Raw genomic sequence first — 14671 nt, 5'->3', positions numbered from 1 at the left:
AGCATTCTGCTTCAGATTTTACCCACCTACTTTCTTCTTCTATTGAGGGTTACACTGCGGCTCCAAAAAAGATATGCTAAAGACATTGGGCTGGGGGCTAGAGAGATGGCTCAGAGGTTAAGAGCACTGACTGCTCTTTCAGAGGTTCTGAGTTCAATTCCCAGCAACCACATGGTGGCTTACAATCATCTGTAATGGGGTCTGGTGCCCTATTCTGGCCTGCAGGCATACACACAGACAGAATATTGTATACATAATAAATAAATAAATAAATATTAAAAAAAAAGACGTCAGGGGGAGTGGGGGAAAAAAAAGACGTCAGGCATTAGTGATGCATGCCTTTAATCCCAGAACTCAAGAGACTGGAACAGGAGGATCTCTGTGAGTTTAAGGTCAGCCTGGTCTACAAAGTGAATTTCAGGACACCCAGAGCAGTTACACAGAGAAACTCTGTCTTAAAAAAAATAAATAAATCAATAAATAAATAAAAAGAGCAGAGGTTTAAAATCATCCTCAACTAGATGTCATATTTGGGATCAGCTGTGACCATAGAAGAGATTGTTTGAATCTTAATGCTTCCTCCCATTATCGGACCGTGGAGAAGGAGACCCAGAGTATCACAATGGGCTGTAATAAAGGGAAATTGAAACTGGGGGAATGACTCAGTGGGTAAATGCTTACTACGCAAGCATCAGGGCCTACATTCAGATCTCTAGTGCAACAGGGGTATGGTGGCCAAGGCAGGCAGATCTCTGTGAGTTCCAAAGTCAGCTTGGGCTAAATAGCAAGTTATAGATCAGCCAGGGTTTCAGAAGGAGACCCTGTCTCCAAAACAAAACAAGAACAAAACAGATCTACATAAAAGCCAGACATAACTGCACGTGCTTACGAGTTGGGCAGAGGAAGGATAATCTTGGGGGCGTGTAAGCCGTGCCCTGAAACCGTGGAACGGAAAGCAGTGAAGAAGGACACCTACGTTGACTGCTGGCCTCCACATGTGTGTGCTGTGCTCACTTGCATATGCACACGTATACACACCACAGGGTGAATAAACAAACAAAGATCCTAAAAGAAACCTGCCAGTCTGTCAGCCTTCAAGGCACGTCCCCGAGCACCTGTCTTATCCAGAGAGTGATGCATTTGGGGTAACACAGCAGAAAACAAGCAAGTGGGTAAGGCAAAGTCTCCCACGGGAGGAGAGGCCCAGGAGTCGTCTAAAGAAGCTGTCGAAGCCATGGTGGATAAGAAGGGGCTCAGGGAAAAGGAACTGCTGGAGGAAGGCTCCAGGCTGAGAAGACAGACCATTGGGAGGACCAAGCTGATCCCGGGGGCGGGGGACACAGAGCTGGACCGCAGGGAAACAGGGGCTTCATGCCCTGACAAGGGGTTCAGACAGAACACAAACCAGGAGATGGTACACAAAGCTAGAGCAATAGTCATCACGAGGGGTTAGTTGGCAGAACTCTGCATATGCCAGGGATCCCAACTCTACACCCAACTGCAAGGTGTACAGTTTGACTGGGGCAGGAGCTACCCAATGGAGGGACTGACTGGGCCAGGCTAGTCAGAGAAGAAGGGTGGGAGAGAAGGGGGCCAGAAGAAGGGAGAGAACATCAACCATGATACCCCAGGGTGGGAGAGAAGGGGGCCAGAAGAAGGGAGAGAACATCAACCATGATACCCCAGGGTGGGAGAGAAAGGGGGTGGAAGAAAGAACATCAACCATGATACCCCAGGTGACGTCCCCCTGGATTCCCTGCCATCCTAGTGGCATGGTTTCTTCTCCTTTATCTGCTACCAGCTACCGAAGAGTAGAGAAAATTCAGTTATGGGTTGGAGAAATGGTTCAGAGCACATATTGTTCTTCCAGAAGACCCAACGTCTGTTCCCAACACATGTGAGGGGCTCCCAACCACCTGGAACTCCAGCTCCAGATCTGACTTCTTCTGGTCTCTGGAGGCACCTGCACTCACTCACACATAACATAAAAATAATAAAATTGTATGCAAGGAGGGGGCAGTAAGGAAATTGATGACATGAACATGGTATGGTTAAGGGGAGGATTTTATTGTAGATATGAGAGGGAGAAAGAGAGAACAGCCAGAAGCATCTGGAAGAGTCCAGAGCAGAGAGAGAAAGTAGATGGAATACTGGAATACGGTCAGCAGACTGGACCTGGCTGGGACTATCTGTGAGAGAAGAGCAGTGTCTAGAGAGAGCAGAGTCAGAAGAGCGCGGTTATAAGGAAGCTGTGTAAGGTCCAGTCCTTAGGAGACTGCTTTCGAGACCAAGATGAAGCCAGATATAAGTGTATGGGACACCTAGCTAACATTTGTGTGGGTGTGTGAGTACTTGCGCACAGGTCTGCACGCATGTGTGTGTGTTCGCAGAGGTCTGCATGCATTTGTGTGTGTGTGTGTCTGTATGGATGTGTGTACATGCAGGTCTGCATGCGTGTGTGTGTATGGGTGTGTGTATGTTCAGGGTCTGCATGCATTTGTATGTATGTGGGTGTGTGTACACACAGGTCTACATGCATTTATATGTGTGTGTATGGGTTTGTGTACGCGCAGGTCTGCATGCGTGTGTGTGTGTGTGTGTATATATGTGTGTGTGTACACGCAGGTCTGCATGCGTGTGTGTGTGTGTGTAGGAGTAGGCTTTGAAATGTATAAGGAGTACTTGTGATACTGAGGGAGCCTGGAAGCCTGCACCTTTCTATAAGTCAAAGGAGAGCCATATATATGACCCTGCTGCCAGAGGGAAGGGAAATGATTCCTTTTCTTTTGGCAAAGGGGAACCAGTTTCACAAGTTCCAGAGGAATGCTGGCTTTTATCTAACTGTCCAGGTTGAGCTCATTTCTTGATATTGATTGGACTGCTTTGTGGAGTTTGAGAAACTGAAGTTTCTTTAGGACCTGACAAAAATAAATCGTTTTTTTTAAAAAAAGAAAGAGATATTCCATTTCAAAAAGAAAGCTCAACTCCCTCTTTGACGAAACTCTGCAAAGGAACAAAGAGGAGGTCAAATCGTAAAGCGGGCAGCCTCCCTGGCCATCGTCCCTCAGCTGCTCCAGAGCAAACGCCTTTTTCTCCGCTCATACCCCCCTAATGCTGTCCCCCCCTCCGCGCACCCCGAGAGGAGAGGGCCCCTGGGCTCTCACCGGGCAGGGGAGGGCTCTGGAGGCCATAGAACCCACAGACACCAGTTCAGCACTTCCGTCAAGTCCAGAAACCGGAAGAGGCGGGGATAGGACAACCCACTGGCTGGGCTCTCCCTTCTCCCAGCGCAGCAGAGGGAAAAACAAAGCTAGTTTGCCACTGCACAGCGAACCTGGGAGCCTGAGCTCCCAGTTTCAACAAGTGGCTGGGAAGGGTTGCAAGGGAGAAAGGAAAGGTATGGAATTCGGGTCAGGGGAGACACAGCCTACAGTCAACACAAGGAAACTGCCGGAACGACCTCCTGTTTCCACAACCTTCTAGGGAACTAGTTAGACTGCTCCACCAGGGAAGCTGGGCCAGGCTTGCTGTGCAAGATGAAACGCCGTCACAGCCTGGGATGGCAAGATGGAACTATCTCTGGCAAAGACTTCTCATTCAGAGCCACTTGTGCCATGGCTTTGTTATGCCCAAATCCATGGGTCCTCACAAAAACCAACAAAGGTGACCGAGTCTCATATGAAAAAGCAAAGAGCCTTTATTTTATTTTTTTTTTGTTTTTTTTTTTTTGTTTTTCGAGACAGGGTTTCTCTGTGGTTTTGGAGCCTGTCCTGGAACTAGCTCTGTAGACCAGGCTGGTCTCGAACTCACAGAGATCCGCCTGCCTCTGCCTCCCAAGTGCTGGGATTAAAGGCGTGCGCCACCACCGCCCGGCTAAGAGCCTTTATTTTAATCAAGTGTGCAAACCCGGTCTCTCCGCATGTCCAAGTATTGGAATATCCAGAGAGCCCCGAGCTCAATTAGAATTGGGTTTTTATAGTAGTAAAGGTGGGGGTAAGGGGTCTCTGAGGTCCAGGACCCCTGATTGGCTGACATTTGTCTAGGGGTGTCCTGGTGAAGTGCTGGCAGGTGTTTCTATCTACAGTGCTTGGAATGTCAGAAATTCCCTTTGAATAGTCAGCTCTTGGGCGGGGGTTGGGTAATCTCAGCCTGCCAGGCATTGCCTCAGGGTAAACTTTTGAGACTCTAGACTCCATTTAAATTAAATTAGAGTCCCAGGTGGTAATGGTTGGAGGAAATAAAGAACTTCCTTTCTGCCCAGACTTAGATTATCATGGCTGGCCCTCCCAGCTTGAAAACTACATTTTTGTTTTCTTTTGAGACAGGGTCTCACCACAGGCTCTATCTTTTGAGTCACCAACCAGCTCCTGAATCATGACACAGAGACTTCATCAGTTTTGAAAGTTCAGCCTTAGCTTAGCTCTTATTTTATTTTTTGTTCTTGTTTTTTGAGATAGGGTTTCTGTACGTAACAGCCCTCACTGCCTTGGAACTAGCTCTTGAAGACCAAGCTGGTCTCGAACTCACAGAGATCCAACTATCTCTGCCTCCTGAGTGCTGGAATTAAAGGCTACCACTGCCTGATTTAGGTCTTATTTTGTATAGTTTTTTTTTTAAGGTTTATTTATTTTTTTTTAAATATTTATTTATTTATTATGCTTACAATATTCTGTCTGTGTGTATGTCTGCAGGCCAGAAGAGGGCACCAGACCTCATTGCAGATGGTTGTGAGCCACCATGTGGTTGCTGGGAATTGAACTCAGGACCTCTGGAAGAGCAGGCAATGCTCTTAACCACTGAGCCATCTCTCCAGCCCAAGGTTTATTTATTTATTATGTATACCTCCAAGTATGCCCGCACACCAGAAGAGGGCACCAGATCTCATTACAGATGGTTGTGAGCCACCATGTGGTTGCTGGGAATTGAACTCAGGACCTTTGGAAGAGCAGTCAGTGCTCTTAACCTCTGAGTCATCTCTCCAGCCCCTTAGGTCTTATTTTAATATGTTTATCTACACTTTGCCTTAGGGCTTTTTACCTTTCTTTCTGTATATCTTACTTTCCTGCTGTCTCTGTGTTTGGCTGACTGGCAGCTGCCTGGCTTCTGGCCTGGGCATAATGTTCCCATCTTTCTCCTTGTTCTCTTCTCTCCTCCTATTTATTCTCTCTGCCTGCCAGCCCCACCTATCCTTTCTCCTGCCTAGCTATTGACCGTTCAGTTTTTTATTAGATCAATCAGGTGCCTTAGGTAGGCAAGGTGAAACAGCAACACATCTTTTGATAATTTTTTTTCTTTTGGTTTTTCAAGACAGGATTTCAAAAAAAAAAAAAAAAAAAAAAAGACAGAGTTTCTCTGCAGCTTTGGAGCCTGTCCTTCCTGGAACTAGCTCTTATAGACCAGGCTGGCCTCGAATTCACGGAGATCCAACTGCCTGTGCCTCCCGAGTGCTGGGATTAAAGGCGTGCGCCACCACCTGGCTCATCTTTTCATAATTAAACACACATCCTTCCATCATTAAACAAATGTAACACGCGCTTACACAGTTAAAGTGATGTTCTGCAGCATAAACAAATGTAGCACATCTTTGCCTAGTTAAAATAATATTCCACAACACATGATACACAGAAATACATGCAGGCAAAATATTCATTCATACACAGAAAACTAATAAATATTTTTTAAAAATAGATTTTGTTTTGTTTTTTGAGACAGGGTTTCTCTGTAGCTTTGGTGCCTGTCCTGGAATTTGCTCTGTAGACCAGGCTGACCTCAAACTCACAGAGATCCACCTGTCTCTGCATCCCTAATGCTGGGATTAAAGGCATGCCACCACACCTGGTCAAAAATATATTCTTTTTTTATTTATTTATTTTTTCAAAAATATATTCTTAAAATCTGCTATCTACTATAGAGGATTTTTTTTTTTGAAACAGAGTTTCTCTGTATAGCTCTGGCTGTCCTGGAACTCACCCTGTAGACTAGGCTGGCCTCAGAAGTTGAGAACTGCCTGCCTCTGCCTTCTGAGTGCTGGGATTAAAGGCAAGCATGTGCCACCACACCAAGCTCAGCATCAAGAGTCTTAATTACCAGTCATCTCTCCAGCCCCTATCTTTTTTCTGAGAAGTTTTCTCTGTGTAATCCTGACTTTCCTAAAACTCACAAAATTAGTCTGCCTCTGCTTCCCAGCGCTAGTAAAGGCACGCTCCACCACATCTGGCCTCAGCTCAAGTTTGTAAACAAAATTTTTTAAATGTCTCAAAAATAAAAAAATATGTATGAATGTGAATTTGTGTGTATGTATGTGTCTGGGTGTCCACGCCTCTGTGTGTATGCATGTGTATGTGAGTATATGTCTTAATTTTCATGTGTGTTACAGTGTTGGATATTGAACCCATGACCTCACCCTAGACAAGCATTCTGCAAGCAGACCACACTCCTATTCAAAGGATAATACTTCCTGATGGGAAGTGGTGGTGCACACCTTTAATCCCAGCACTCTGGAGGCAAAGGCAGGCGGATCTCTGAATTTGAGGAGGGCAGCGAGGAGGGTCTACAGAGCGAGTTCCAGGCTCCAAAACTACACAGAGAAACCCTGTCTCCAAAAAAAAAAAAATAAAATTCTCAACACAAAAATTATATGAACTTGGGCTAGAGAAATGGCTCAGCAGTTAAGAGCATTGCCTGCTCTTCCAAAGGTCCTGAGTTCAATTCCCAGTAACCATGTTGTGGCTCACAGCCATCTGCAATGAGGTCTGGTGCCCTCTTCTGGCCTGCAGGCATACACACAGACAGAATATTGTATATATAATAAATAAATATTTTAAAAATATTATTGGCCATTTCTTTAATCCCAGCACTTGGGAAACAGAAGTAGGTGGATCTTAGTCAGTTTGAGGTTAGTCTGGTCTACAAAACAAGTTCTAGGACAGCCAGGACTGTTACACAGAGAAACCCTGTCTTTTTTTTTATTATTATTATTATGTATACAATGTTCTGTCTGTGTGTATTCCTGAAGGCCAGAAGAGGGCACCAGACCTCATTACAGATGGTTGTGAGCCACCATGTGGTTGCTGGGAATTGAACTCAGGATCTTTGGAAGAGCAGGCAATGCTCTTAACCACTGAGCCATCTCTCCAACCCCGAAACCCTGTCTTGAAAAACAAAACAAGCAAAGAAAAATTATACTAACTTCAAGTACTGTTGTTCATAAAGTTTTAAATTCTGTCAACAGAACTTTCTAGCAATCATTGAAATTTGTTCTGTTACTCAGTGTATTACGTACTAACCTACACAATACCCTTGCTTTTGCTCTTTAATCTACAATGCCTAAAATACTTACCTTGTGTGTTCTTTTTAAAACATTATCTTTCGGTGAAGGGCTGCACTTGAGTGCCATGGTGCACACGTGGAAGTCAGAGAACAATTCAGGGGAGTTTGGGGATCGAACTCTGGTCCTCAGACTTGGCAGCAAGCACCTTTACCTACTGAGCCACATTACTGCCTCTTTTTTTGTTGTATTTTTTTATTAAATGTTTTCTTATATATTTACTTATTTGGGTTTTTTTTGTTTTTTGGGTTTTTTTTTTTTTTTTTTGGTTTTCCGAGACAGGGTTTCTCTGTAGCTTTGGAACCTGTCCTGGCACTAGCTCTTGTAGACCAGGCTGGCCTCGAACTCACAGAGATCCACCTGCTTCTGCCTCCCGAGTGCTGGGATTAAAGGCGTGCGCCACCACCGCCCGGCTATATTTACTTATTTGTGTGCATGTATGTGTGTCCACAGAGGTCATAAGAGGGTACTGCATGGATCTCCTGGGACTCGAACTGCAAATGGCTGTGATCACCATGTGGGTGCTGGATCAAACCTGGGTCCTCTGGAAGAGCAACCAGTGCTCAGAACCACTGTGAGCACTCTCCAGTCCCCAAAATAAATCTTTAAAATCTTTTAAAAAAAATCAGCAGTGGGGGGCTGGAAAGATGGCTCGGCTCAGAGGTTATAGCACTGGCTGCTCTTCCAGAAGACCTGGGTTCAATTCCCAGCACCCACATGGTGACTCACAATTATCTGTAATGAAATCTGGCGCCCTCTTCTGGTCTGCAGATAGAGCACTGTATACATAAAAAATAAATTAAAAAAAATCAGCAGTGATAAAATACAAATGTTAAGTCATGTATTATAACAGAAGCTATTTAAACCTTATTAACCATATATTTATGGAATTTAAATTTAGTATTTTTAGACTAAAGTGGGCCTCGGGTAAATAACGCCACACAGAAAACAAAACCCAGCCACAGCTCATGGTAATTTCAGGGCTTTCCAGAAGGTGGCTGATAAGCAAGGGAGTGGATTAGGATAGACATGCTTGCCAGACCACCCCCCAACCTCCTCACCCCTCCCCCATGCCCCGTGTAAAGACAGAAGGCTGGGACTATCAGACCTTGGGCAGTGAAGGGGCCATCTTTCTCCCCTATCACAATGTCTGGGACTTTGACTCCTGGGCAGACTTTAACATTAGAGATAGAGGCGACTCCCAGATGGCAACTCCTTACACTGTCTCCTTAAACTAGGCCGCCCTCGGATTCAGCTTCAGCTGTCAAGTAGTAAGCACTTACACCTACTATATAAACACTTGATTTCCTCCATCATTTTTTTTTTTTTTTGGTTTTTTTGAGACAAGGTTTCTCTGTAGTTTTGGTGCCTGTCCTGGAACTAGCTCTTGTAGACCAGGCTGACCTCTGCCTCCCAAGTGCTGGGATTAAAGGCGTGTGCCACCACCGCCCAGCTTTCTCCAAATTTATTAATCACTTACTGAATACCTACTTAGCACTCCCTACAATCTGAAAAAGGAGGGATTAGGGATTATTACAGTCTTTTTTTTTAATATTTATGTATGTATGTATGTATGTATACAGTATTCTGTCTGCATATATGCTTGCAGACCAGAAGAGGGCACCAAATCTTATTACAGATGATTGTGAGCCACCACGTGGTTGCTGGGAATTGAACTTAGGACCTTTGGAAGAGCAGGCAGTGCTCAACCCCTGAGCCATCTCTCCAGCCCCGATTACAGTCTTTACTAGATGAACCAGCGCTCCTTCCTCCAATGGCCTTACCCGGCTGTGTCTTCCTTTGCAATTCAGAGAATGTATTCAACAGTCTGGTTTATTCAGTTCCTACTGCTACTGTCCTCAAGTGGCCACTTAAGGCTAGAAATTATTATACCCGAATCCGTGGGTCCCCACGAAAGCCAACAAAGGAGACCCAGTCCCATACGTAAAAGCAAAGAGCTTTTATTTATTTATTTTTTGTTTTGTTTTTCGAGACAGGGTTTCTCTATGGCTTTGGAGCCTGTCCTGGAACTAGCTCTGTAGACCAGAGCTTTTATTTTAATCAAGCTTGCAATCTTGGTTTCTCTGCATGTCCAACATATTGGAATATCCAGAGAGCCCCGAGATCAATTAGAATTGAGTTTTTTTTTAAATATTTATTTATATATTATGTATACAATATTCTGTCTGTGTATATGCCTGAAGGCCAGAAGAGGGCACCAGACCCCATTACAGATGGTTGTGAGCCACCATGTGGTTGCTGGGAATTGAACTCAGGACCTTTGGAAGAGCAGGCAATGCTCTTACCCTTTGAGCCATCTCTCCAGCCCTAGAATTGAGTTTTAAATAGTAGTAAAGGTGGGGTGAGGGGTCTCTGAGGTTCAGGACTGACATTTGTCTAGGGGTGTCCAGGTGAAGTGCTGGCAGGTGTTTCTATCTACAGTGCTTGGAATGCCAGGCATTTCTGAAAGACCCTCGATGAGGACCTTTTTTCGGGAGGAGACCTCCCCAATGCCAAGGAACAGGCCGAGACTGCACGGATGCAAATCGCAAGAGGTTTATTGAGTAGACACAGGTACCTGCAGGCGGCAAGATCTCTCCGAAGACTTGCGCACCTGCCAACTGGAGGGCGGGCTTTTTATAGGGAAGAGAAAAAGCAAGTTTACAGAAGCAAAAGCGTGGTTATCGGAATGAGGCGGGGGAATGGTTTCATCCCTCAGCATGGATGTCTGGCAACATTCATCCTGTTCCTATCTTATAGATATCCTGTTTTGCAGTCAATCTACTTTGCTGATGTCCTATCTTATTGATATCCTGCCTTGCAGTCTTCCTATCTCATAGACATCCTGCTCTCTCAAGCACATGGGATGTTCTTAAGCAAACAGGACGTTCCCCTGGGAGCATGCTAGCTGCGGGTTTTGAGGGGGGGGTGTCTGTAGGGTCTTTCAATTTCCTTTGAATGTCTGCTCTTGGGTGGGGGTCGGGTAATCTGGGCCTGCCAGGCATTGTCTCAGGGTAAACTATTGAGACTCCAGACTCCATTTAAATTTATCGATGGCCAGAGTCCCAGGTGATAATGGTTGGAAGGAAAGAACTTCCTTGGATGACCTGCCCAGACTTAGCTTTCCTGGCTGGCCCCCACAGAAATCATACCCGATTATCTCACAGGTCTCAAGTCAAGGGATGGCACGGACAGGAGCCCTGCTGCTCCTCACAAGGCTCAGATCTAAACGCTGGCCTGAATTTGGACACCTGGCACTCAGGAGCCTCCTTCAAACTCACCTTCCTGTAGGTCAGAGTTAGTGCCTCAGGGTCACAGGCTGAGGTCTCTCCTGATGCTGAGGGTCGCTCCCAGCTTCTCATTAACTGGGCTTTGCACCCAGCACACGTCACCTTCTAGCATTATCTTTTTGATTTTCAGGTTTGTTTTTAGTATTTAACAATTTTAGGATGGGGTTTCTCTTTGAATCAGTTCCAGCTGTCCTGGAACTTGCCTTGCAGACCAAGCTGACTTTGAATTCACAGAGATTCACCTGCCTCTGCCTCCCAAGTGCAGGATTAAAGGCATGTGTCACTACCACCCAGCTGTTTAACTATTGTTTTCACTGATTTATGTGTGTGAGTGTGTTGCCTGAATGCGTGTCTGTGCAGCACATGCATGCCTGGGGCCCTTGTAGGTTAAGAAGCCTTTGGATTCCCTAAAACTGGAGTGATGGATGTTTGTGAACCACCATGTTGGTACTAGGAACTGAACCTGGGTCCTCTACAAGAGCAGTAAGTGGGGCTGGAGAGATGGCTCAGTGGTTAAGAGCATTGCCTGCTCTTCCAAAGGTCCTGGGTTCAATTCCCAGCAACCACATGGTGGCTCACAACCATCTGAAATGAGATCTGGTGCCCTCTTCTGGCCTTCAGGCATACAGGCAGAAAGAATATTGTATACATAATAAGTAAATAAATATTTAAAAAAAAGAGCAGTAAGTGTTCTTAACCACTGAGCCATCTCTCTAGGCTCCATTTTTTTGTTTTATTTATTACCGTGTGTGTGTGTGTGTGTGTGTGTACACATATATGTGCACATCCATAGCACACATAGGTCAGAGACAGCAAGGTCAGCTTTTACTTCCACTATGTGGGTCCCAGGGACCAAACTCAAGTTGTCAGGCTTGGAAGCAAGTGCATTTATCTGCTGAGCCAACTCATCAGTCCATTTTTTGTTAGTTTGTTTTAGTTTTTTGAGACAGGGCTTCTTTGTGTTCCTGTCCTGGAACTCACTCTGTAGACCATGCTGGCATTGAACTCACAAAGATCTGCCTGCTTTGGCCTCCTGAGTTCTGGGATTAAAGGTGTAGGCCACCACTGCCTGGCTACCTTTTTTTTTAAACAGAGTCTCACTATGTTGGCCAGGTGCCCCCAAATTCTAGGATTCATGCCACTCCTCCACCTTGGTCTCTTATATAGCTGAGAACTATGGGTAAAGCTATTGAGCGCGGCTTGTCTCCCTCTTTATCTTAACACCCAGTGAAACAGAAGAGAATCAGCTTTCTCTAAAAATGGACAAGGAATAAGCACTGCTAACAATGATGTCAAAGTTCATTAAAAATGCATGTGGTGGCACACACCTTTAAACCCTTTGGGAGGCAGAGGAAGGCAGATCTTTGTGAGTTCGAGGCCAGCTTGGTCTACAGAGCAAGTTCCTACGCTACAGAGAAACCCTGTCTTGAAAAATCAAAAAGAAAGGGCTGGAGAGATGGCTCAGTGGTTAAGGGCATTGCTTGCTCTTCCAAAGGTCCTGAGTTCAATTCCCAGCAATGACATGGTGGCTCTCACAATCATCTGTAATGAGGTCTGGTGCCCTCTTCTGGCCTGCAGGCATACACGTAGACAGAATATTGTATACATAATAAATAAATATTTTTTGCTGGGTGGTGGTGGCACACGCCTTTAATCCCAGCACTCGGGAGGCAGAGGCAGGTGGATCTCTGTGAGTTCGAGACCAGCCTGGTCTACAAGAGCTAGTTCCAGGACAGGCTCCAAAACCACAAAGAAACCCTGTCTCGAAAAAAAAAAAACCAAAAAAAAAAGAATATTGTATACATAATAAATAAATATTTTTGGGCTGGAGAGATGGCTCAGTGGTTAAGAGCATTGCCTGCTCTTCCAGAGGTCCTGAGTTCAATTCCCTGCAACCACATGGTGGCTCACAACCATCTGTAATGAGGTCTGGTGCCCTCTTCTGGCCAGCAGACATACACAGAGACAGAATATTGTATGCATAATAAATAAATAAACAAATATTTATAAATAAACAAATATTTTTTGCTGGGTGGTGGTGGTGCACGCCTTTAATCCCAGCACTCGGGAGGCAGAGGCAGGCGGATCTCTGGGAGTTCGAGGCCAGCCTGGTCTACAAGAGCCAGGACAGGCACCAAATCTACAGAGAAACCCTGTCTCGAAAAACCAAAAAAAAAAAGAAAAGAAAAGAGCCTGGCAGTGGTCGCGTACTGTGCACCCCTTTAATTCCAGCACTCAGGAAGACGAAGCAGGTGGATCTCTGAGTTTGAGGCCAGCCTGGACTATAGAGCAAGTTGCAGGACAGCCAAGGCTACACAAAGAAACTCTGTCTCAAAAACAAATAACTAACAAAAATAAAAATAAATAAATAAATTTAAAAAGCCAATAAAAGTCATAATCATAGCCATGCTTGGTGACTCACACCTTTAATCCCAGCACTCTGGAGGCAGAGGCAGGCATATCTCTGTGAGTTCGAGGCCAGTCTGGCCTACAAAGTTCCAGGATAGTCAGGACAGTTACAGAGAAATCCTGACTCAAAATAATAATAATAATAATAGCGTACTGTTGTAGGGGAGAGAACCCGCTTGTTCTTCCCTGCTGCTCAGCTAGCTTAGCCCCGAAATAATCACACAGAAACCATATTAATTAAAACATGTTTGGCCCATTAACTCTAACTTTTCATTGGCTAAATCTTACATCTCAGTTTAACCCATTTCTATTAATCTGTATATTGCCATGTGGCAGTGGCTTACCAGGAAAGATTCAGCATGTCTGTCTCTGGTGGATCCATGGAGTTCCTTCCACTCTGCTTTCTTCCTCCCAGAATTCAGTTTTGTCTTCTCCACCTACCTAAGTTTTGACCTATCAGGCCAAGGCAGTTTCTTTATTCATTAACCAATAAAAGCAACACAGAGACAGAAGGATCTCCCACACCAGTGTACACCTTTCATCCCAATACTCAGGAAGTAGAGGGAGGTGGATCTATGTGAGTTATAATCTACATTATAATCTACACAGTGAGTTTCAGGATGGCCAGGGCTACTTACTGAGACCTTGGCTCAAAAAAACAAAACAGGGGCTGGAGAGATGGCTCAGAGGTTAAGAGCATTGTCTGCTCTTCCAAAGGTCCTGAGTTCAATTCCCAGCAACCACATGGTGGCTCACAACCATCTGTAATGGGGTCTGGTGCCCTCTTCTGTCCTGCAGGCATACAGACAGACAGAATATTGTATACATAATAAATAAATATTAAAAAAAACAAAAAAAACAAAACAAAGCTGGGCTCTGGTGGCACATGCCTTTAACCCCAGCACTTGGGAGGCAGAGGCAGGTGGATCTCTGTGAGTTTGAGATCAGGATGATCTACAAGAGCTAGTTCCAGGACAGGAACCAAAAAAAAGCTATGGAGAAACCCTGTCTTGAAAAATCCAAAAAACCCCAAAAAACAACAAAAAAAAAAAGAAAAAAGAAAACAAAGAAACAAACACAAAAAAATCACACAAAGAAAAAAATTCACCACTAGCAGTTAATACTAAGTTCTTTATATTCATAAACACTCCTGACGTTCGTTTTCTTCTAAAGAAACCAACACCCTGGGAACAGGGCAGTTTGACTTCCTCATTAGCAGCTGTTGGACTCTCCTCGCTTGAAAAGGACGGTCAGTCTAACAGCCAACTGGACTACTTTTAGGTCTGCTAGCTCAGTTGACACTTTCCATATGCCTTGAGAAAAAGACATAATCACTTCGACTGATTGCCATGGCTCCTGAAGGTGCAGCCTCAGGCAAGACCTTTAAAATAGTTTGTAGCAGAAGTATTACAATCATATGCCCGGACAAATGAATCGATATCACAACTTTTGTCTTGAAAGACCCCCGAGATGGGCAGCCTTTCAGTCTGGGGAGACCCTCCCAAGGAACAGCCAGACCACTTCTCGGATGCAAACAGCAAGAGGCTTTATTCAGATACCAGGTACCTGGGGCGTCCTAGTCTCTCGAAGGACTAGCGCGCCTTCAGGCTGGGGCGGTGGGTTTTTATAGGGTAGGGGAGCAATA

Source organism: Microtus pennsylvanicus, chromosome 11 (genome assembly GCF_037038515.1).
Source record: "Microtus pennsylvanicus isolate mMicPen1 chromosome 11, mMicPen1.hap1, whole genome shotgun sequence".
Classification (NCBI taxonomy): domain Eukaryota; kingdom Metazoa; phylum Chordata; class Mammalia; order Rodentia; family Cricetidae; genus Microtus; species Microtus pennsylvanicus.
The sequence above is the reverse complement of the archived record's forward strand: the minus strand, read 5'-3'. Positions refer to the sequence as shown.